Here is a 23,741-nt window from a genome sequence, read left to right as displayed (position 1 = left end):
AAAAAAAATAAATAATATACATCATAACAATTAAACATCAAGCCAAAATAAACCTAAAAACAATACAAAGAAAGAAAAAAGGCAAAACCATAAAAAATATAAAAATTTACCTAAAATCGTAAAATTGAAAGAAAAAAATAGACTGTAATATGTAATTTTTTTAGCGAAATAAAGTATTTTGTATAAAAATTCATACTTGTTAACCAACAACCCAAACTTGTGTTGAGATTAAGAATGTAATGGTTAAGTTGTTTAATCAATATAGTGTAAAACAATTAACTATTTTCACTTAAGTTGAAGTGAAAATATGAGTTTTTGTTGCAGACATTAATAATTGACTTTTATGGGTCTAAAATGATACAATGATGTATCTAAGCTTACCCTGATAGCTTGGAATCATTTGGAGGTAATAAATGATGATTTTGGGCACCCTAGGTAGTGGGTAGGCGACATGTCGCTTATCACGGGTTTTAAGTTACATTTCTTTGCTCCAAAATGATGTATTTAAAAGCTTTAATCTTATTGGTCAGACTTAATGACAGTGTGTAGTGTCTCTGAATTTTACCTAGTAGTAGTAGTAGCTTAGTATGTTAGTTTTCGTGGTTATTGGTTCAAGTCGAGATTTAGTTGGAAGCTCATAGAAATAGTTATGGATTTTACAAGTTTAATCTATAGTTCAGAAATATTAATTATAACATAAGGTTTGATTAATATAGCTGGTCCTAGAAATGATATTTATTATTTAGATAGAATAATGAAGAATGTGACGCTTGTCACATGCATGTGTTATTAATGATTTAAGCATTTTGGATGAATAAATTAATAAATGATAGATCTAGAAGCTCTAGAACATTCTCTCAGCTGTTAGGATTATGTTTTACTCAGTCAAAGTTGTTTAAACAAATTCAAAATATGCTGAAATAATGCAAAAATGTGTTTGATATATCAGCGTATGCCGATATATCGCAGCTATAGGGGCCGATATATCGCCTAAGGTTGATACGGAAAGCACGTCGAGTTTAGTTCATTATAGTTCTTTAGTTTTCTTTCAGATCTTAACTTGTTATTATGGCTTTTGGTTAGGTGTTTAAGTTTCTTGAAACTTAAGGTTTTTCGGTAAGTTTCTATCTTGATGGTTTAGATCTATTTTTCATCTCATTTTTTTTAGAATCTCATGAATCTTATTGTTGGTTTTAGGAGTTTTACAGTCTTGTTCTTGTCTCCAATATCCTGATTTTAGGTAAGGAAAATAGGTTAGACTATATGTGTTATGATATGTTATGTTATGTATGTATATGAATATGTTTTATGTTATAGTCACTTGGGTATTATAGTTGCTTAGATAGCAAATCAAAACCCAAGATTTTTATCATCATCGTAGATTAAAGTTATAATTTACCCTACCTCAATTAGTAGACAGAGGACCTAGATGGGTTATCACATACTATTTTGTGATCTAACCTACCTCGATTAGTAGACTGAAGACCTAGATGGTTTTATCACATACTACGGTAATGAGTTATTGACCATTAATATTGTAGTCTTATGTTTTTATGATATATGTATTTACGTCATATGTTTTATGATTTAGTCTAATGATTTATAATATGTTTTAGTAGATTTTCCTTGCTGGGCATTAGGCTCATTCTTTTTATTTTAGATGGTGTAGGAAAATGAGCTTGGAAGGCGGGTTGGATTCTTGGCAGCTTGGCATGTGTATTGGGAGATGACTGATTGAATGGACTGTTGGAAGATCGAGGATGAAGTTATATTTTGAGTCTTTTTAATTTATGTATTTATGTTTTTTCGCAATTAGTTTTGAATAATTAAATAAAGGGTTATGTTTTCTTTATGTTTTTATGTACTAAATAATGGGATCTCGATTTTAGATTTTTAATGAAGTTCTATTATTTTATGTATGTATTCCAAAATAGTAGTTATTAATAGTTCGAGGTCTAGAAAGAGTCGGGGCATTACACAGTGCCTACACGATAAAAGGGATCATTTAGAGTTGTAAAGTTTTTATCACAATTTTCAACTCTCTCTAACATTTCTCTCTAGCTCTCAAAGATCATAAGTTTTCTCCAAGAAATTCATCAAGAAAGTACTTGTCTTGCAAATTTTAAAGGGTTGTTCAATCTCAATTTCGTTTCCTACTAGATAAAGCCACAAACATCTATGAATGGCTAGGATATAAATAATTTGGACAATGATACATCTCATGTATAAAGAGTTTGTTCTACAACTAGGGTTTCCATTTCTCCACTCAAATTTTTTATTAGACTTTGTGAAGTGAAATTGTGTGTAGATTCTTATTACATTGGTGGTGTAACCTTAGTCTCCTCCAACAACTTGTTCAATAGTGGTTCCATAAATGACAAAGCCTCACTGTTCACATTCATGCATTTTGGCTTGTCATGTCTTAGTAATAAGACTAGTTTTCCTGTTAATCTTCAACATTTCAATAAAATTGTTTGGTGAGAAATTGTAACCACAATCACAAAGAAGTCAAGTTCCTACATCAATCATACTCGAGGAGACTAGTGGAAGAAGGATCCTCCATGCACTGGAAAACAATTCAATGTCTAGACTGGAAAAAATGTCGGCTATCTCATCAAACAAATAGATTTCATCATGAATGTGGACTGAGTCAGAAGACTTTGCTGCCACCATATCACAATCACCAATAGTGGAATGGATGAAAATGACTTCAACAGATTTACTAATATCCCAATGTAAGCTTTGTCATGGTTTCTAGTAGCAAAAGCAACACCATTAAGGGGTGTTTGGTGTGGGGTAAAGTGAAGGTGAGAATGAGAATCTAAAACACTTCCCAGTTTGGTTCAAATTTTTAGGGGGTAAAGTTAATAATTTTTGTGGGCCCGAATGTATTTTAAGGGTAAAGTGAATTATTTTATACACTTGAGTTTAATATTACATCCATCCTAAGCCCATCTACACTTTCCAAAGTCACTCAATTACTTAAAACAAATCCACAAAATTCTGTAAAAGTTTGCAAGATCATAGATACAAATTAATGCATGTTTTTCTTTTTAAGCTCTAGATGGATTAGCATAATCACAGAGTTCATAAAATAGGAATAACTTTCAATTTTTGGTTCCACCAACAAACATCTAGTTTGTCACTGACAACCACACAAAGTTACTCAATGAGTGCTGCAAAAAAAGAAACATGGTTAGGAATAACGATTCCATTCCAATTCTCATTCAAGTCTACCAAACATGCTAATAGTTCTCAGTTACAACACTTTCAAACCTAAGACGCGTAGTTCTCAGTTATATTGAAACAACTTTCATAATGAGGTGACTTTTATTGCCATTAACCAACTTATGTATCTATAACGACCCAAATTCCCTAATGTGGCTTAGTGCCTGGATTAGGGGATCAGAAGGGCCATAATTGATTTAATATGCAATCATGTGATTATATGCATGCTTATGTGAGTAATATTATTATATGATGATAATTGTTGGCATGTGGGCCCACTTCTTATTAGAAGGGCATTTTCGTAATTTTGGCTCGTTAAGAGCATATTTGTATATTTATGTGTGTGTTTGTGATTTATGGGTAAGACCACGTTATTATGTGGTTATGTTCGAGTTATTTGGCATGAGACAATCCTAGGATGCAAGATTAGCGGTTTAATCATTACGTGGTTAATTACTGGGCCTGTGGGTTATTATTTATTAAATATTTGAGGATATTAAGAGTAATGAGAATTGGAGGGCGTTAATTATGATTAACGAGATAGATGGGAAATGACAGTTTTTCCCTTGTTAGTTTTGAAGGATTAACTTGGCCCTAGGGGCAAAATGGTCATTTTGACCATTAGATATGTTTAAAATTAGTGGGTTGTAGAAGGTTAAGGCTAAAAATAGAGTTCCTTTTTCCTATCTCTCTTTCAATCATCACTCTCTCTCTCGGGTTAGGAAGTTTGAAGCTAAACTTGAGGATTAAAGCTTGAGAGCTTAGGGTTATGTTCAGTAGCTGGAAGGGTTCAATTCAATTTGAGGTAAGGAATTCTAAGCCTTAATTTATGGTTTTTACTCTGTTTTGAAGTTATTTATAGGCTTGAGAATCTGTAGAGTCCAAGAACTTTACTTAGCTAATTATTTAGTAGTATTATAGTATGTTTAGTATTATCTTTGTAACTGTGGATTTTTGGTTCAGACCGAGAATTATTTGGACACTCATAGTAGTACTTATAGATTTTCTAAGTTTAATCTATAGTTTAAGAATATTAAGTTAACCTAAGGTTTGATTAATGTGACTGATATTAAGGATTATATTTATTATACTATAAGGTTTAGATATCAACCAATAGGATTTTAAGCACATGTTATGAATGGGTGATTAAGGATTAAGTATTTTGAGGATTAAATTTAATAAGGAGTAAAGTTTGAATCCCCTAAGGTCAGTCAGCAGCTTTGAATACGTTGAGGGCTTAGTCAAGGCTGTTTACTCCATTCAAACTTAGCTAAAAATGTGTAATTTCGTGTTTAAATATTTAGCGTGTGCCGATATATCGCAGCTATAGGGGGCGATATATCGCAGCACGTAGATACGGAAAACACGAGACGATGCACGGTCGCCTCGGGCATACTGGCCCAGGCGATATATCGCCTACAGGGGACGATATATCGCCTCCTTCAGTGTATTTTCAAACATTTTTGAATTCTTTTCCTTTCAGCCATTCAAACTTCTTCATAAATCCAGCATTTTTTGAACGATTCTTCAGCCTCTGCTGAACGATTATTCAAATTATTTTCACCTAAAAAGCTATTATTTTTATTCAAGTAAAATCAAGATCCTTTCATTTCCAAACTCTATAAATAGGACCTAGTACCTAGCCATTATTCACCTTTTGCTCTAAGTTCAGAAGCTGCAAGTGCTAAGTGAGTGTGAGAGTGTAAACACCTAGTTTGGGAAAATCATAAGCTTAATCATCTTAAGCTTATCAAACACTTTGGGAAGTGAGATTCTTTAGTATTTCGGTTGTGGTGTAGATTGGTCTTGCAAGTCTTTGAGGTAAACCAAAACTCTAGTTCATTTGATTTATGTTATGTTTCCCTTCTCTTAGTCTTCTACTCAGTTTCCTAACCTCATTCTTATTTTGGTTAGGGAATCTAAGTTCTTGAGCACATAAGTTTGGTAAGTGTGACTTTCAATGGTTTAGTCTTCCCATTCCTTTTCATCTCTTTTCCTTCTTTAGACTCACTCTTGTTCATTATGGTTTTAGGAGTGTTCCAAAAGTCCCAACTCAGTCCAACATATCCCGGTAACTTTGGTAAGGAAAATAGGATAGAATCTATATGTTTATGATTATGTTATCTTATGTGTTATGTTATGAAATATGTTATGAAATGTGTATGTTTGTAGGCTTGGGCATATGCCCTATTTGACTAACAAGACCCCAAATAAATTATGGGCATATGACCTACTTAGCTAGTAGGACCCCACTAATCTCATGGGCATAAGCTTGTTTAGTCTATGGGACCCCAAGTAATAATGGCCATTATAATAAGTGTATGTATTAAGTGTTATGATATGTCTTTACGTTTATTATGAAATTTATTTTTATGACTATGTGTTAGATTTTCTGTAGAGTCCAAGAACTTTACTTAGCTAATTGTTTAGTAGTATTATAGTATGTATAGTATTATCTTTGTTACTGTGGATTTTTGGTTCAGACCGGGAATTATTTGGACACTCATAGTAGTACTTATAGATTTTCTAAGTTTAATCTATAGTTTAAGAATATTAAGTATAACCTAAGGTTTGATTAATGTGACTGATATTAAGGATTATATTTATTATATTATAAGGTTTAGACATCAACCAATAGGATTTTAAGCACATGTTATGAATGGTGATTAAGGATTAAAGATTTTTGAGGATTTAATTTAATAAGGAGTAAAGTTTGAATGTTATAGGGTCAGTCAGCAGCTTTGAATATGTTGAGGGCTTAGTCAAGGCTGTTTACTCCATTCAAACTTAGCTAAAAATGTGTAATTTCGTGTTTAATTATTCAGCGTGTGCCGATATATCGTAGCTATAGGGGGCGATATATCGCAGCATGTAAATACGGAAAACACGAAACGATGCACGGTCGCCTCGGGCATACTGGCCCAGGCGATATATCGCCTACAGGGGGCGATATATCGCCTCCTCCAGTATGTTTTCAAACGTTCTTGAATTCATTTCCTTTCAGCCATTCAAACTCCTTCAATAGCCAGCATCTTTTGAACGAGTCTTCAGCCTCTGCTGAACGATTATTCAAATGATTTTCTCCTAAAAAGCCATTATTTTTATTCAAGTAAAATCAAGATACTTTCATTCCCAAACTCTATAAATAGGACCTAGTACCCAGCCATTATTCACCTTTTGCTCTAAGTTCAGAAGCTGCTAGTGTTAAGTGAGTGTGAGAGTGTAAACACCTGGTTTGGGAAAACTATAAGCTTAAACATCATAAGCTTATCAAACACTTTGGGAAGTGAGTTCTATAGTATTTCGGTGGAGGTGTAGATTGGTCTTTCAAGTCTTTGAGGTAACCAAAACTCTAGTTCCTTTCTGTATTATGTTATTTTCTTTCTCATAGTCTTCTACTCAATCTCTAACCTTAATCTTCATTTTGGTTAGGGAATCTAAGCTCTTAAGCACATAAGTTTCGGTAAGCATGTTTCTCAAATGGTTTAGTCTTTCCATCTCTTTCATTTCATCCCCTTTCTTTAGACTCACTCTTTCTTATGGTTTTAGGAGTGTTCCAAAAAGTCCCAACTCAGTCCACATATCCCGGTAACTTTGGTAAGGAAAATAGGCTAGAATCAATATGTTATGTGCTTATGTTATCTATATGTTTTATGTTATTAAATGTGTTATGATATGTATGTATGTTGTAGGCTTGGGCATATGACCCATATGACTAACAAGACCCCAAATGGGTTATGGGCATATGACCTACTTAGCTAGTAGGACCCCACTAATCCCATGGGCATATGCTTGTTTAGTCTATGGGACCCCAAGTAATAATGGCCATTATAATAAGTGTATGTTATATGTATTATGTTAAGTCTTTATGTTTCTTATGAAATTATGTATATGACTATGTGTTAGATTTTCCTTGCTGGGCATTAGGCTCATTCCTTTCTGTTTTATGTGCAGGAAAATAAGCTTTAGAGGCGGTAAGATTCGTGCCGCTTAGAGGATGTGTATCGATGGTGAATGGAGTCAAGGGGCCGAGCGTTATTCGATTCGAGGATGTAGTCTCATTTTACTTTTTATGGTTTTATGTGTATTTTCCGCACCAATTATGTAATGTCTTTTATTTTAAATCATCTTTTGTTTTTAAAGACAATGGGATCCCATAATCCTTCTTAGTATTCTATTCAGTTGTAAGTAACTCTTATTTTACAAGTTACTAAATAAAGTTGTGGTATTTTCGTAAAAATGTAAGATTATGTATAGTTTCGTTAATGGTCCAAATAGTCTAGATTAGTGGGTCATTACATTTTCCTTGCTGGGCATTAGGCTCATTCCTTTTTGTTTTATGTGCAGGAAAGTAGCTTAGAGGCGGTAAGATTCATGGACGCTTAGAGAATGTGTATCGATGGAGAATGGAGTCAAGGGGCCGAGTGTTATTCGATTCGAGGATGTAGTTTTTGTTTTATGTCTTTTTACATGTATTTTCCGCACTATTTATGTAATGTCTTTTTATTTTAAATCATGTTTTGATTTCAAAGACAATGGGATCCCATATCCTTTTTGGTATTTATTTTGTAAGTAACTCTTATAACTTATAAGTTACTTAATAAAATTATGGTATTTTCGCAATTGTAAGTTCTATTAAGGATTGTATGTATAGTTTCGTTAATGGTCCAAAAGTCTAAATTAGTGGGTCATTACAGAATCTTAGTTATAGAATTGTGAATTTGGTGATGTTTCAAGTGGTATAAGGCTTGGGTTTTGTTGTTAAACTGGTGGTAATGTTGTGGTGATGGTTGGTGGTGATTTTGGGATTGGTTTGATGAAGGTTTGGTTGTGTTTGTATTGGGAAAAATGGAAGGGAGTTGGGTTCGCGAGGTCAAGTCGAGACCGAGTTCATGCAAGTCGTGACTTGAATCCATTCCAGAGCCTCCCCTGGTCTTTGTATAGCAGGCGCGCCGCGACCCTCAGGGTCAAGTCGCGGACCGCCCCTGGCACCCCAGACAGGGGCTCTCTATCTTGGGGGCGTGCCGCAGCCCTTGGGGGCAGGTCGCAGCTCGCTTGTCTCTTTTGTGTCAGGATGAGGTTTTAACCACTTTTAAGCGGGGGTTTTCATTTCTCTAGGCTCGAGATCGAATCTACTAATCGTTTTAGTATAATTCTAGGTCCCAAGAGCGGGTGTTGCTGATTTTCCTAAGTGTGTGAAAGTGTACACAATCGCTGAACAAGTAGTATAATGATAGTAATTTTTTATCATCTCCTCAAGGATTGCCAAACAAATATTGTAAAAATCAACATCAAACAATTTGGGGAACAATTAAATTATTATATTTTATATAATTAAATCAATTGAACTAGAGAGAGAAAAAAAAACTAAACAAGAGAATTAACTCAGGTCCTTAACAATAAAGCTAGAAAATGACAATTTGTGATTAATATGATGATAAAAGTTAGGCATATCAAATCCCCTAATTTGTAATTTTTCCCTTGATGTTGCAACAAAGTTCTCTTGTAACTAGGATTTCCAATTTAATGCACATGCCATTTTCCAAATGCTCATGTTAAAGTTCCATCAATTAAATTCACATATTCCTATGCTAATTTTAATTTCAAGAACATAAGTCCAAGCATCAATCCTTCAAGTTTTCAAGGTGAATAAAATATCTCTAAGTTTTCACTAATCAATAACTAAATTATCAACATGCATCAATCAAGCATTTCCACTAATTTTAACCCTTCCAGAATTTAAACTAGCTTGTATCTCACCTAAGTTGATCATTCTCAAGCAAGAAATTTACACAATAAAAATAGCTTAATTGAACAAGAGAAAGTTATCATAAAACATTCAACACTTTGGGGTTGATTACAAATTAGGGTTCATCAATATCCCTAACACAACAAGTAAGTTCATAGTCAAAATACCAACATCACCACAATAAATACTCAACATTGTCTCAAGAGTTCAAGAAAGAAATAAACAAAAAGGGAATAAAATTATAAGAGAGTAAAGTTTAGAAAGACAAGCCAAATTGATAGAGATATTTTATTCTTTGTCTTCTAACTCTTCTTCTTCTTCTAGCTTCCTTCTCCTAGGTTTTTCCCCTTCTCTTCTTGATGATTTCAGTTCAAAAATGTAGAAAAACCTCTTCAATGGAGCTTGGGCAGCTGGTCTCTTTCTTGGAGAAGAAGATGATCTCCTTTTTTTGGGCTCACAAAGGATATAAACCCTCCCTTTCTCTCTCTACACGTGGGGGACCACATCCTTTGCCTTTTCATAATTTTGCAGCTCCTTTCCACCTCATCCTCCCACTAATCAAGTCTCTCCACCTCATTTAATGTACATGCCAAGTGTGTAGACTTTATGTTGATGGCTGCCCACACTTTGCTGCAGCAAAGTTGACTGATGTTGCAACAAGTGCCAAAATTTCAGCTCCAATATGATTTCCTTGCACATGCATCACTAAGTTTTCCAAGCACCCTTTCTTTTTGCCTTCAAAATAGATACCACATTTTTTTAGAATATAATCTCATTATTTTCCACAAGAGTTTTCATTAATTAAAACAAAATACACAAACATATTTAAAGGACAAAAAATGGCTAAAACCACACAACAATAATACAAACACTCTATTTTTACTTTAGATTTTTAAGTTCAAAAGCTCAATTAATAACTCTAAAATATAGAGTTATCAGCGGGGTTTTAGACCATGGACCTTTTATTACCTATTTTTATTGACGAGACTTCATATTTAGTTATGATTAGGTGACCGCTAAGGGGCTTAAGGACCGGTCGTTCTCAAGGGTCGTTCTTTTATTATTTCACGCACATGCATGGTTATTGTTGAGGCATGTTGAGTGCTCTATATATGGACATTGATTGCATTATAAATGCTTTGCAGCTTTGCCTAGTTGCAAATGACACTGACTTATTAGTCAGAAACGACAATGATGTTAGTATTGGTCGTGAAGTTGTGACTTATCAGTCATGATCGGCAGTAGTACTGAGCACTAGTCTTATGGTATTGGCTTATGAGTCAAGAGCGGCATTAGTGTGTTTAACACAGAGCCGAAATGATTAGATCTAATCAACATGAGCATTAAATGCTTGACCGACCTATTAGTCAAAGAAAACTAAAGCAATTGTCTAGTCTAAAGGCTAGTTACTCAGAACCAGGGTCAAAAGGCTCAGGTGACTGAAACGTCACATGGCTTAGGGCATAGAGCCCCAGAGAGAGACTTATTAGTCATCTATCCAGAGAGAGACTTATTAGTCATCTATCTAGAGAGTGACTCATTAGTCACCTATCCAGAGAGTGACTCGTTAGTCACATATCCAGAGAGTGACTTATTAGTCATCTATCCAAAAAGTGACTCATTAGTCACCTATCCATTGAGACTTATAAGTCATCTACCTAGAAAGACTTATTAGTCACCATCTTATTAGGACTGCAAGCCCCAGAATGATTACATGATCATTTCTTTATATTGTATACATACAGTAATAAGTTTTCTTGCTGAGCCTTAGCTCACGAGTGCTGTGTGGGGAAGGAAAAGGGAAAGAAAAGTTCACCCAACCTTGAGTGGAGGGCTTAGGTGACAATGTGTACATATGCGGCCGCTTGACCACTACGGCCAAGGTGTTTCTCAAGGGAACTAAGGTTTAACCCTATTTTTGCCGCTTAGGTCGGCGGGTTGTAAATTTTATACTATAATGACCATTTTGGATTGTAAATAACTTTGTAAACACTTTTATGGGCCCATGTACAGTTTAATATTTTAAATAAAATATATCCATTCCTTTTGACTTAGATTTTCACCCTGACCTATTAATAACACCCAGATGCACGTTTATAACCCAATGACTCATTTAGCGAGTTAAACACTATTAAAAAATACACAGTGTGACGGTCTTGGGCTATTTAGGGCGTTACAGTATCATAGTAGTCGACTGACTATTGTTCCCTAGTATCCTCCATAATCTCATAATTTAGGAGCAAGTCCACATCCTCAAAAGTATGAATAAAAAAGGTAAGATCATAAAATGATGGGTTATGTGTTAGGATTGGTTAAAGTACAAAACCAAGTGTTCTTACACAAGTTAGGTGTAAAACACTTAATGATTTCACATAGTGAAGATGTGAAAATTGAGTTTCTATTGTAGGCATTTAAAAATTGTGTGTTTGGGTCCAAAGTGATACAATAAGGTATCTAAGGATGTCAAAAAAGTTTTGAGGTGTTTGGGAGCATTTGGAGGTGTTTAAGGTCAATTTTGAGAGTTTGACCTACTTAGGTGGCGTTGCGTCGTCACTCTAGTAGCGTTGATGCCCTACTTATAGGTGACGCTTCACCTGGCAAGAGAAGCATCACTTATAGGCAGGCGACGCATCACCTGACGTGTCCGTACAGACACATCTTTAAGCTCCAAATAATGTGTTTAAAAGCTATAATCCTATTGGTTGGACTTAATGACAGTGCCTACACTATAAAATGGCTCTCTAGGGTCGTTTGGTATGAGAAGTTCACAATTTTCATATTACTGGGAAGGTTGAAGAAGGTAATCTGATAGTCTGGAAACTTACATCACAGTGTTTGTTTGTGCACTGGAATCTTATCTATGATTCCCGGGAATATCACTTTTGTGTTTGGTTGTGCATAGGAATTTGTTAAGTTTTCATATTTTCATAAAATTAATATAATAATATATTTCATCAAAATAATAAATAATATAATCATAAATAACAAATGACATTTTAAAAAATTACCAAATTTTTACTTAGATTATAATTTATAAACAATTTTACTCATGAAATATTTTTTTAACAGAATTTTAAAAAATTATTAAATACTAGAATCAAGTATAATTTTTTAAAATATAAAACACCCTTATTTTATTTTTAATAATATTTCATTTGTTATTTTAAACTAAAGTAATGATATAAATGTTGTACATATCAATTTCTTTAAATAAACAAATATTATTTATCATTTTATAGTTTGATATATGTATATTTATTTTTATATTATAAGTTGTAATGACCCAAATTACTAATAAGGCTTAAGGGCCTTGATTAGTGTGTCGGGAGGGCATAACTGGATTATGTGTGATTTAAATGATTAAATGCATGATTATGTGATAAGCATGCTTATATGATTATTTAGATATATGAGATGCATGAGTATTAGTACGCATGTAGGCCCTGATTAGATTAAAATGGCATATTCGTAATTTTGGCCCGTTGAGGGCATAAATGTAATTAATTGTGTTAAATTGTTGATACCACATTATTATGTGGATATATTTGCAGCTTGTGACTCGAGGCGATCCTAGTGAGCGATTTAGAGAAAAAGTCAAGGTAGGGATTTATACCCGGCTCGGGGGAGCCTGGGGGTATTACTGGGAATTTGGGAAATATATTGGAGACTATTTGACATTGAGGAAAATAATTGGTGATTAGTTGGGTGTCGGGATGTAAGCGGTAATTATTAGGGACACTCGAGGAATTAGCGGGAATTGAGAACAAATGACCAATATGCCCTTAGAATGTTTAAAGGCTTAGGATTTAAGTGGGAGGGAAAAATGGTCATTTGTTGGTAAAAGGAGATAAGGGTGTTTTCTGCTTCTTACACTTAGTGGGATTTGTAGAATGTGTTAGAAACAGAAAGAAAGAAAGAAGAAAAACAGAGACTCATTTTCCCTCTCCCCATCGATCACATTCTCTCTCACTCTCCTTGAAGATTTTTGAAGTTGTAACTCAGAGGAAGCTTAGGCTGGAGCTTGGGACTAGGGTCCTTGGTGAAGCTAGAGGATTTAGTAGGAATTAGCTACTCAATTGAGGTAAGGTTTAAAGGTTTTGATGAGTTTTATGAGTTTTGTTAGAGTTGATTTCTGAACTTGGGTTTTGGATGGAAGTTAAGGGAATTAAGCTTTGGGAACTGATGGAGTTTGAGATGATTTGGTGGTGGTTGAAGATGGGTGGTGATGGCTGGCCGTGCGTAGGGGATACCACTTTGGGTGGTCACGCGTGGAGGCCGGTGGTGGTGATGGTGGTGCTAGTGGTGGCCGAAGTGATGAGAATGGTGGTCTAGTGTAGAGTCCAAGAACTTTACTTAGCAAATTGTTTAGTAGTATTATAGTATGTTTAGTATTATCTTTGTTACTGTGGATTTTTGGTTCAGACCGGGAATTATTTGGACACTCATAGTAGTACTTATAGATTTTCTAAGTTTAATCTATAGTTTAAGAATATTAAGTATAACCTAAGGTTTGATTAATGTGACTGATATTAAGGATTATATTTATTATATTATAAGGTTTAGACATCAACCAATAGGATTTTAAGCACATGTTATGAATGGTAATCAAGGATTTAGTATTTTTGAGGATTAAATTAATAAAGAGTAAAGTTTGAATGATATAGGGTCAGTCAGCAGCTTTGAATACGTTGAGGGCTTAGTCAAGGCTGTTTACCCCATTCAAACTTAGCTAAAATTGTGTAATTTCGTGTTTAAATATTCAGCGTATGCCGATATATCGCAGCTATAGGGAGCGATATATCGCAGCACTTAGATACGGAAAACACGAATCGATGCACGGTCGCCTCGGGAACAGTGGTCCAGGCGATATATCGCCGATAGGGGGCGATATATCGCCTCCTCCAGTATGTTTTCAAACATTTTTGAATTCATTTCCTTTCAGCCATTCAAACTCCTTCAACAGTCCAGCATCTTTTGAACGAGTCTTCAGCCTCTGCTGAACGATTATTCAAATGATTTTCACCTAAAAAGCCATTATTTTTATTCAAGTAAAATCAAGATCCTTTCATCTCCAAACTCTATAAATAGGACCTAGTACCCAGCCATTATTCACCTTTTGCTCTAAGTTCAGAAGCTGCTAGTGTTAAGTGAGTGTGAGAGTGTAAACACCTGGTTTGGGAAAAATCATAAGCTTATCAAACACTTTGGGAAGTGAGGTTCTATAGTATTTCGGTTGAGGTGTAGATTGGTCTTTCAAGTCTTTGAGGTAACCAAAACTCTAGTTCATTTTTGTATTATGTTATTTTCTTTCTCATAGTCTTCTACTCAACCTCTAACCTTAATCTTCATTTTGGTTAGGGAATCTAAGTTCTTGAGCACATAAGTTTCGGTAAGCATGTTTCTCAAATGGTTTAGTCTTTCCATCCCTTTCATTTCATCTCCTTTCTTCTTTAGACTCACTCTTTCTTATGGTTTTAGGAGTGTTCCAAAAAGTCCCAACTCAGTCCACATATCCCGGTAACTTTGGTAAGGAAAATAGGCTAGAATCTATATGTTTATGTTTATGTTATCTTATGTGTTATGTTATAAAACATGCTATGAATATGTTATGAATGTGTATGTTTGTAGGCTTGGGCTTATGCCCTATTTGGCTAACAAGACCCCAAAAAGATTATGGGCATATGCCTACTTAGCTAGTAGGACCCCACTAATCTCATGGGCATAAGCTTGTTTAGTCTATGGGACCCCAAGTAATAATGGCCATTATAATAAGTGTATGAATTATGTGTTGTGATATGTCTTTACGTTTATTATGAAGTTTATGTTTATGACTATGTGTTAGATTTTCCTTGATGGGCATTAGGCTCATTCCTTTCTGTTTTATGTGCAGGAAAATAAGCTTTAGAGGCGGTAAGATTCGTGACGCTTAGAGGATGTGTATCGATGATGAATGGAGTCAAGGGGCCGAGCGTTATTCGATTCGAGGATGTAGTCTTGTTTATGTTTTTTTATGGTTTTAAATGTATTTTCCGCATTTTCTATGTAACTCTTTTTACTTTAAGTTATCATTGTTTTAAAGACAATGGGTACCCATATCCTACTTATTTTGTGAAAGTAACCTTTTTTTCTACAAGTTTATAATAAATTGTGGTATTTTCGCAAATGTATGTTTTAGTAAGAATTTGTATGTATAGTTCGATAATGGTCCAAGAGTCTAGATTAGTGGGTCGTTACATCTAGGGAGTGAGATTGTGGCTGCCATGGTGAGAAACCTTGGTTCGGATGGCAATGGCTGAATATGTGATGAGGTTGATGAGAATGGGGTCACGTGCATGCATGCGTGCATATGACCTAGCTGGTTACAAATAGTTACAAATATGTAACCAAAAGGACAAAAAGCAGTATTTGGTCCCGAAAATTTAGGAAGTTATTGCAAGGCTTGAGATTAGGTATTCTAAGATCAAAATCTGATTATTGAGAATTAAGGATAAAAATTCTCTAGGTAATTGTCCAAGTATAATAATTTACAAGCTAGGCTCGGGAATTATTATGTAAGCTTCAAGAAAAATTCTAAGTTTGGGAGTTAGTTTCAAAGTTTAGATTTGATGACTTAGAACCTATGAAATATTTTCAAGGACTTAGAGAATATTTTAGGAAGTACAATATTACCAATTTTAAGTCTCAAGATCAAGAAGTGGGCTCGGGGCTCGTGAATTGGACTTGAGCATCAGAAAATGGAATTTTAAGAAATAATTGGAGTTTTGACTTGAAATTTTGGACATAGTTTATGATAAAATTATTATCGGAAATAATAATTTTCTAAGTTGAGTTCGGGATATTGAGAGGGGTATTATGGTCATTTTACCCCAAGGGCTCGGGTTGGGCCAGGGTCGAGAATTTCAGTTTTGATTTTAAATTCCCTTATTTATATTTTAGAATCTTAGTAAGTGTAACGCCCCAACTCTAGGGACCGCTACAGTGTACATTGTAAACAGTGCTAAACTCGCTAATCGAGTCGTTTGGCCATAAACGTGTAACTAAGTGTGATTAGCGATTTAGGGATTAAAAATCTCGGTTAAGATGTAACGTTTCACTAGAACGTTTAATATATACATTGGGATCCAAAAAATATAATTTTAAAGTCTATTACAAAAGAATATTTACAACAGGCCGTTCTAAGCGGAAAAACAGGGTTCAGCCCTAGTTCCACTTTCAAACCTCGCCCAAGTATTGGTCGAGCAGCTGCATATGTACACGTCATCACCTAAGCTCTCCAACTCAAGGATGGTCCAACTTCCTTTTGCCCTTACCTGCACCACAAAGCACCCGTGAGCCGAAGCCCAGCAAGAAAACTCACATGCTCATAAACAGTCATATCATGATATCAAATCATATCTGGCATGCCTAGCACTCATAGCTCTATTCAGCATGCAAATGAATTCAAACAAATGCTGGGGTATCCAGGACAAGAAGTCCTGGCCTTCTGATTGGAGGACTATCAAGTCAATCCTAATCAGATGAGTGTCGCAACACTTGAGGTTTTGGTAAGCCATACTGAGTGACCGACAAGCGAGTCACTAATTCAAGTGGAAGGCTGGCTGTTGGGTAAGCCTCTAACCTTCAACAGGTTCTGGTAAACCATGCTGAGTGACCAACAAGCAAGTCACTGGGGCCTCAGTGCCCAAGCCATGCATATGATGATCAAAATGATCATGCAGAGCTCATAGCTTTGATCGGATGAGTGAATATCACTTTGAGGTCCTGGTAAACCATGCTGAGTGACTGACAACCAAGTCACTAGGGGCCCAGTGCCCATTTCCTGCAATGGCTCCACATGACTAGCCTTTGGCTAGATAAATGCTTGTTTATATTCATCGAACTTGAGGTCGGTCCTGCATTAATGCTCTTTGAGTCATTCAATGCAGAGGGTCGATTAGGTCCAATCAACATAGCTTGCACTACTCACTAGGGTTGTCATGACTAGTGAGTTAGCGCAATGTGACCAGTGCCCAGTACCACTGCCGAGCCTGACTAATAAGTCACAGCTTCACAGTTGATACTAGCACCTTTGCCAACTCTGACTAATTAGTCAGAGCCATGCATGGGTAAGCAATGCTATCAATGAGTATCATATGCCAATTATCCAATAATAGGGCATTTAGCATGCTTACTAAACAGTTGCTAGCATATTTATGATCATGCACAAACGCAGAGACTCAAGCTCTGACCAATCTCATATTCATCATTCATGGGATGCCCTAATCACATGTTTCTCGTGCATCATATGCATCACACTTAATCATCCATCATGCCTCAACAATAATCATATGCAAATGGGCAAGATTGCCAAGCATTCATTATGCTATCAATGTTTACATTTAAACATTCAACATGCATCAATCATAACCATGCATGTCACATATGGGGTGCAGTTTTCTTACCTTGGGTCCAAGCACAGGTTACCAACAAACGAGCCACAAGAACGATCCTGATTCCAAGCCTCTAGTGTTAACCTAGTCACAACCACAAATGGTGATCCAATGAGTTCAAGTTCTAAAACCAACCCTTGAACTAAAACTTAGCCTCCAAGATATCAATCCTCACTAATCCGGGTAGTAGGAATGATCCTGAGGCCTAAAACCATGTAATCGGGGTCAAAACGAGCAAACGGGGTGAAAACAGGGCAAGGGCTGCGGCCCTAGCACCTTGGGCCGCGGCCCCCAGGGTTCTCAGAGGCTAGGGTCGCGGCACCCTCCATCAAGGGCCGCGGCGCCCAGCAAGGCCAAACCCTGACACCTGCTTCTTCGAGCAAGGGTCGTGGCGCCCAAGAACAGGGCCGCGGCCCAACTTCGGGGCAGCCATTTTTCCTTCGTTTTAACCTTTTAAAACCTCCCAAAAACATGTCTAAACATTCCAAAATCATTAAATCAAAGTTCCCAAACTCCCCAATGGTCCAAAACCACCAAAACCCAAGGTTCAAACAACCTAAAAACTCAACGATTCACAAAGCCCAATTCAAGCTTAAAAACTTTTAAAAACTTAAAACTTAAACTTGAATTACCTCCGATTGAGTTGTTTCCAACTAAATCCTCCAGCTAATAAGCTTCTAATATTCCTTAGGATTGCTATGCCTTGATCCTCGCTTGATTCCGAGTCCTAGAACTCAAGTTATCTTCAAAAATGCAATCGGGAACGAAAATGGAACTTTAGGGAGAGAGAACGTACAGAACGTTCTTTTTATTTCTTAAAAGGTTACTTCAAGCTTAAGTAGCTTCCAATAAAACCTAATGCTCGGGGTCCTGAAAACACCCCCGGGGACATTATAGTCAAAACTTCCTGAATTTCCCCTGGTCTTACTAACTCCCAACTTATCACCAAATATTAATTCCCATTACCCAATAACCCGGTAATGCTCTAAATACCCCTTGACTTACTCCAAGTCAAGATTAAATCCCGTTGTGACTTCCCACTAGCTTACCTCCTAGGATCGTCTTGTGCTGGGTAACCCTGGCATAATCAAATAATAACAAAGCACCACGCCCATTTCACATATATGCCAAAAATGCCCGAAATGGCCAAAATATGAAAATCACCCAATTAATCACAAATGGGTTCACATGCATATTTAATACACCTAAACATGCATATTATCATTAAATAGCATAATAAAGCAATTATGGCCCTCCTGGCCTCCTAATCAAGGTCCTAAACCTTATTAGGAAATTTGGGGCATTACAGTAAGCATAAACTAAGACATATTGTCCCAATATTATTATAGGGTCTAAACGCGATCGGAAATACTCACAAAGACATAATTCCCGAAAGCTAAGGACAAGAGGTAAGGAAGTATACAACAAGAGTAACTTAGCTTGTTGTGATCTTAGTGAATTGTTTGCATGTTTGTATACTGCCGGTTAAATTCTAGATGCTATGTATATGTGTGATTATATGGCTGGATGCGCATGATAGTACCCATTTATTGGGTTTGAATGTGCTTAGTGCAGTAAAGTTATCATGAATGCATGTGCAATGTTTGTGACTGTTAAGGGAAACCTTGTGAGGGTGGACCCCATGCAGCCGTGTAGTTGGGTTTGCCGTCTAGTCAGTAAAGTCATCGGGTTTTAGCGGAGTATACCCCTTTGGCAGGGAGGTGAGTATTCTCTGGGCCGCGGAGGCCGCCCGGGGATCATGACCCCACAGATAATTCGATGGCTCAGTACAAGGCCTTGTGAAGGCGGATTCCCCATGCAGCCGTACAGTGGGGTTATCCGCCAAGTCAGTAAAGTCATCATGTTTTAGCAGAGTGTACCCCTTTGGTACGGGAGGTGAGTATTCTCTGGGCCGTGGAGGCCACACTGGGATTAAAACCCCACAGATAACACGATGGCTCAGTTATATGTTTTCAGTATGTTACGCAACACTTTGACTTATGTGAATATGCTAGACGTGTTGCTCAATTTGCAGTTTCTAGATATGCATTTCTGTTACGCAAAGTTTGTTTTGGATAGTAGAGTCATAAGTTGTAGCTAGCGTTATAGCTCATCAGTTACTCTGTGTGTGTAGGTAAGGGCAAAGCTTAAGGAGCAGTGCAATGAGCTGGAGGGAATTCTGTCTGAAGTATGCATACTGTGAAACAACCGACCTGCAGGGTTGTCAGGGTTCTCTTAAGTTTTTTTTTTTTTTTTGGTAAATCAGTAAGATTTCATTACTCCAACAAAAAAATACAAAATAAGGCCTTCTTAAACAAGGCCTAAGAGACTATCTGTACAACAAAACCATTATAAACCCTCAAACCAATCTAAGTCAGTGTGACTCATTTTCTTAGGTCTTCTATAGTAGACTCTATTTTTTACATTATCTTTAACCAACTGTACAACTACATCAATATGAAATTGTTTTTGAGACCACAAAACCTCATTACGCCCTTTCCAAATCTGGTAAGTCACGGCTGCAACTACAGCAGAGTACAAGAGCTTCCTAAACTTACTAAGCTTAGCTCTCTCAATCCAACGCAAAACAGCCACCAAAGAAGATGCATTTGCATTCCAACCCAGCCAAAGTTGAACCTGCCGAAGGCAAATCAAACTTATGCTACAACCAAAAAATAAATGAGTAGCACTTTCAGGTTGACTATTACAGAGCAAGCATGTAGAGTCATTAAGAATATTAAATCTCTGAAGCCTCTCTATAGTCTTTAACCGATTCTGAACAGCAAGCCAAAGTATGAATGATGGACCCAAAACGGGTATGTTTTAAATATTTATACTCGCAAGCGCACGAATCGTTCATATAGAATAGTGATCGTGTAAGCAAGGATGTCGAACCCAAATGAGTTGTCTAAAATCGAAAAGAAAACTATTTTAAACCAAAATTAATAAATTCTAACATAGTTCCAAATATTGATGGGATTTTTGAAATAATGAAAATAAAATAAAAGACAATAATATAGAAATTAAAGATAATATATATTACTAAAGTAATAATTGTAAATAAGATTATTAAGGATTAGAATCCACAAAATATAAGTTTAATAATATCTATAAGTATATTGATTCCCAAGTTTTAGTGATAGTTAAAATAAATCAAACTATCATTTTCTAAATAGATTTATAATTTTAAGCACAAATTTCTTCCAAAAAGATAAGATTTTTCTTCACTTTTCAAAATTATAATTTCAAAGTATTTAGTGTAAATCAATCTAATGAAATAACAAATAAATCAATGAACATTATTTATAAGGCAAAACATAATATTTTTGTTCTAAGCATGGATGTGTACAATTTAATGACACATCTTACACAAAGAATATTATGTTTTAGCACTAATGAAGAACAAAGTGTAAATATGTGCTAACAATCCAAAATACATGATATTTAAGATGAAAGAAGATATTTGAAGAAGAAAATTCCATAAACTTTGTTGCACAAAATGGGAAATCAACATACAAAATAAACACTATCTAGTTACAAATTGTTTCATCATCACCTTAATAATCTTAAAAAAGATTAGAAACTCATAACTAGAATACCAAATACACACTAAAAATTACAAACATAAATAGGAAAATTTGGAGAAACCCCCAAATTTTTCCTCTAAAAATACATAGAAAAAAAAAATAAAAAGAAGAAGAAGATGAAGAGAATAGAGAGGTTTTGAAATGTGTAGAGTTTTTGGTATAGTAACCTCTCTCTCAAAATGGACACCCTAAATGGTCTTGAAATACCATATTTATAGCCAAAATAGGATTATTAAAATAATCAATTTAAATTAATTAAATTGATTAAATTAATATAATTAATTATAATATGGCAAATATGGGTAAATTATAGGGTGTAATAATGATATTTTGAGGTAAAATGTGTAGAAAGTGAGGTAAAAATGTTGGCATTTTTGACAATAGGGGACAATGGTACTTTGTGGTATTTTTATGGGCTCAAGAAAATTGCTTTGTGGCTACTTTGCTTAGGGGCAGCTGGTTGTGTACAGGCCAAAAGTTGGCTGGCTGATGGCAGAATTGTTGCTGCTGAACCATGGAGAGGGCTGGTCAAATGTGGCGTGAAGCAAGGGAGGAAGGCAGGCGTGAGGCTGGCTTTGTTGATATATGAAGTGGAAGGCAGCTTCAGGAGTGATGAAGGCAGCTGCTGGGTTGGACTTTGGAGGCTGGCAGGCCCAGGAGGTGAAGCTTGGGCTTGGGCCCAAATGAGCTTTTAATTTCATAAATGCCAATTTCCTTAGCTTTCTCCCAAAAATACTACTTTTCTCTTATTTTTCTTGCTTTTTCAAGAGCAAAAATTGCAACAACTCCTCTACAAAAATCAACATAAATTAAATTAAAACTAAATATTTTCAATAATAAAATACACAACAAAAGTTCCATGAAAATATTAATTAAAATTTAATTTACTTAAACATTTAAGCTCAAAATTGCATATTTTTACTCATAACTTAACAATATTAATTTTAAATAATTAAACTATAACATTTTACAACAAAATAACTATAAAAACACATAAAAATATATAAAATCAAAATAAACCCCATAAATTCAAAATTACTTAAAAACTTAATAAATCAATTAAAAACTCAAGAATTAAGCAACAATTAGCACATAAAAAGTGGTAAAATAACTCTATTTTGTAGAGTTATCAAAGAAGCTATGCTTGGGGATATTTAATCTCCCCCACACTTCCTTGCACCAATGGACAGTCTCAATTATAGGGCTAAGTAATTGATAACCCTTTCGAATTTGATAACCAGTAGTGCTTAACTGCTGAAGAGATCTCAAATTTTTAAACTGGTCCTTGACTTGAACGATTTTTCTCCAATACCAACTGCTCTGAACAGGGGCAACATAATCCCACCAATCCTTATCTCTGATATAAACACCATGCACCCACTTAACCCATAAATTGTCTTTCTTTTCTGCAACAGCCCAAATATACTTGCCAATGGTAGCAATATTCCAAGTATAACAATCCTTGAAACCAAGGCCTCCTGCTTTTTTTGGTTTGCAAATCTGGTCCCAGGCAATATTACCAGAATTCATAGAAAAAACTTGACCTTTCCAGAGAAAAGCTCTGCAGATGGCTGAAATTTTAGCCAAGACTCTCTTAGGGAAAATCATTAGTTGATTCCAGTAAGAGTGAATTGACAGAAGAACAGAATTAATTAAGGTCACACGCCCAGCAAAAGAAATATTTCTGGAACTCCAGCACTTAATCCGAGCAGCCATTTTATCTATTAAAATATCACACTCTTTCACTGATATTCGCTTGGAACAGATGGGCATTCCCAAATATTTAAAAGGCAAAAAACTCCTACAGAACCCCGAAGCATCCAAGACTTGCTGAGTCTCATCGTCAGTCATACCACAACAATAGATGGCAGACTTTGAATCATTCGGAATGAGACCAGAAGAATCAGAGAACAACTTAAGACCTTGCAACATATAATAGATGGATTTGTACTCACCTCGACAGAAGAGCAATACATCATCCGCAAAAATAAGGTGATTAAGTTGAAGTCTCTCACATCTCTCATGAAACTTGAAGTCATCTTTCTGCCCAATCATTTGCATGATTCTAGTTAAGTATTCCATACTCAGAACAAAAAGGAGAGGAGACATAGGATCTCCCTGCCTTAACCCGCGTTTAGACTCAAAAAAGCCATGCAAAGATCCATTAAACATTAAAGAGAATCTAGGAGTTCTCACACACTGCATTACCAGAGAAATGAATTTGGCAGGGAAATTAAAGGCTTCAAGCATTTCTTCAATAAAATCCCATTCAAGAGTATCATAAGCTTTCCTCAAATCCAATTTAATGAGACATTTAGCTTTGCCAGATTTCCTCCCATAATGCCGAACAAGATCCTGACAAATCATGATATTGTGGGCAATAGATCTCCCCTTAACAAACCCGCCTTGATTAGGAGCTATTATCTCAGATAAGATAGACTGTAATCTAGTGCAAATAAGCTTAGTGGCAGTCTTGTAAAGCACATTACAACAAGCAATGGGACGGTAATCAATAACACTAGCAGGGCACTTGCATTTCGGAATAAGAGTTAAAACAGTGGCATTAATCTCTTTCAAAATCTGACCTGTATGCAAAAAAGAAAGAATTGCATCACTCACTTCATTCCCAACAATATCCCAGTGATCTTGAAAAAAATGGCTGCTGAACCCATCGGGACCAGGCGCTTTGTTACCAGGAATATCAAAAATAGCACACTTAACGTCCTCTCTGGTGAAAGGCAGCAACAG

The sequence above is a fragment of the Humulus lupulus genome, chromosome 4, assembly GCF_963169125.1.
Source record: "Humulus lupulus chromosome 4, drHumLupu1.1, whole genome shotgun sequence".
NCBI lineage: Eukaryota > Viridiplantae > Streptophyta > Magnoliopsida > Rosales > Cannabaceae > Humulus > Humulus lupulus.
This window is presented reverse-complemented; position numbering follows the sequence as displayed.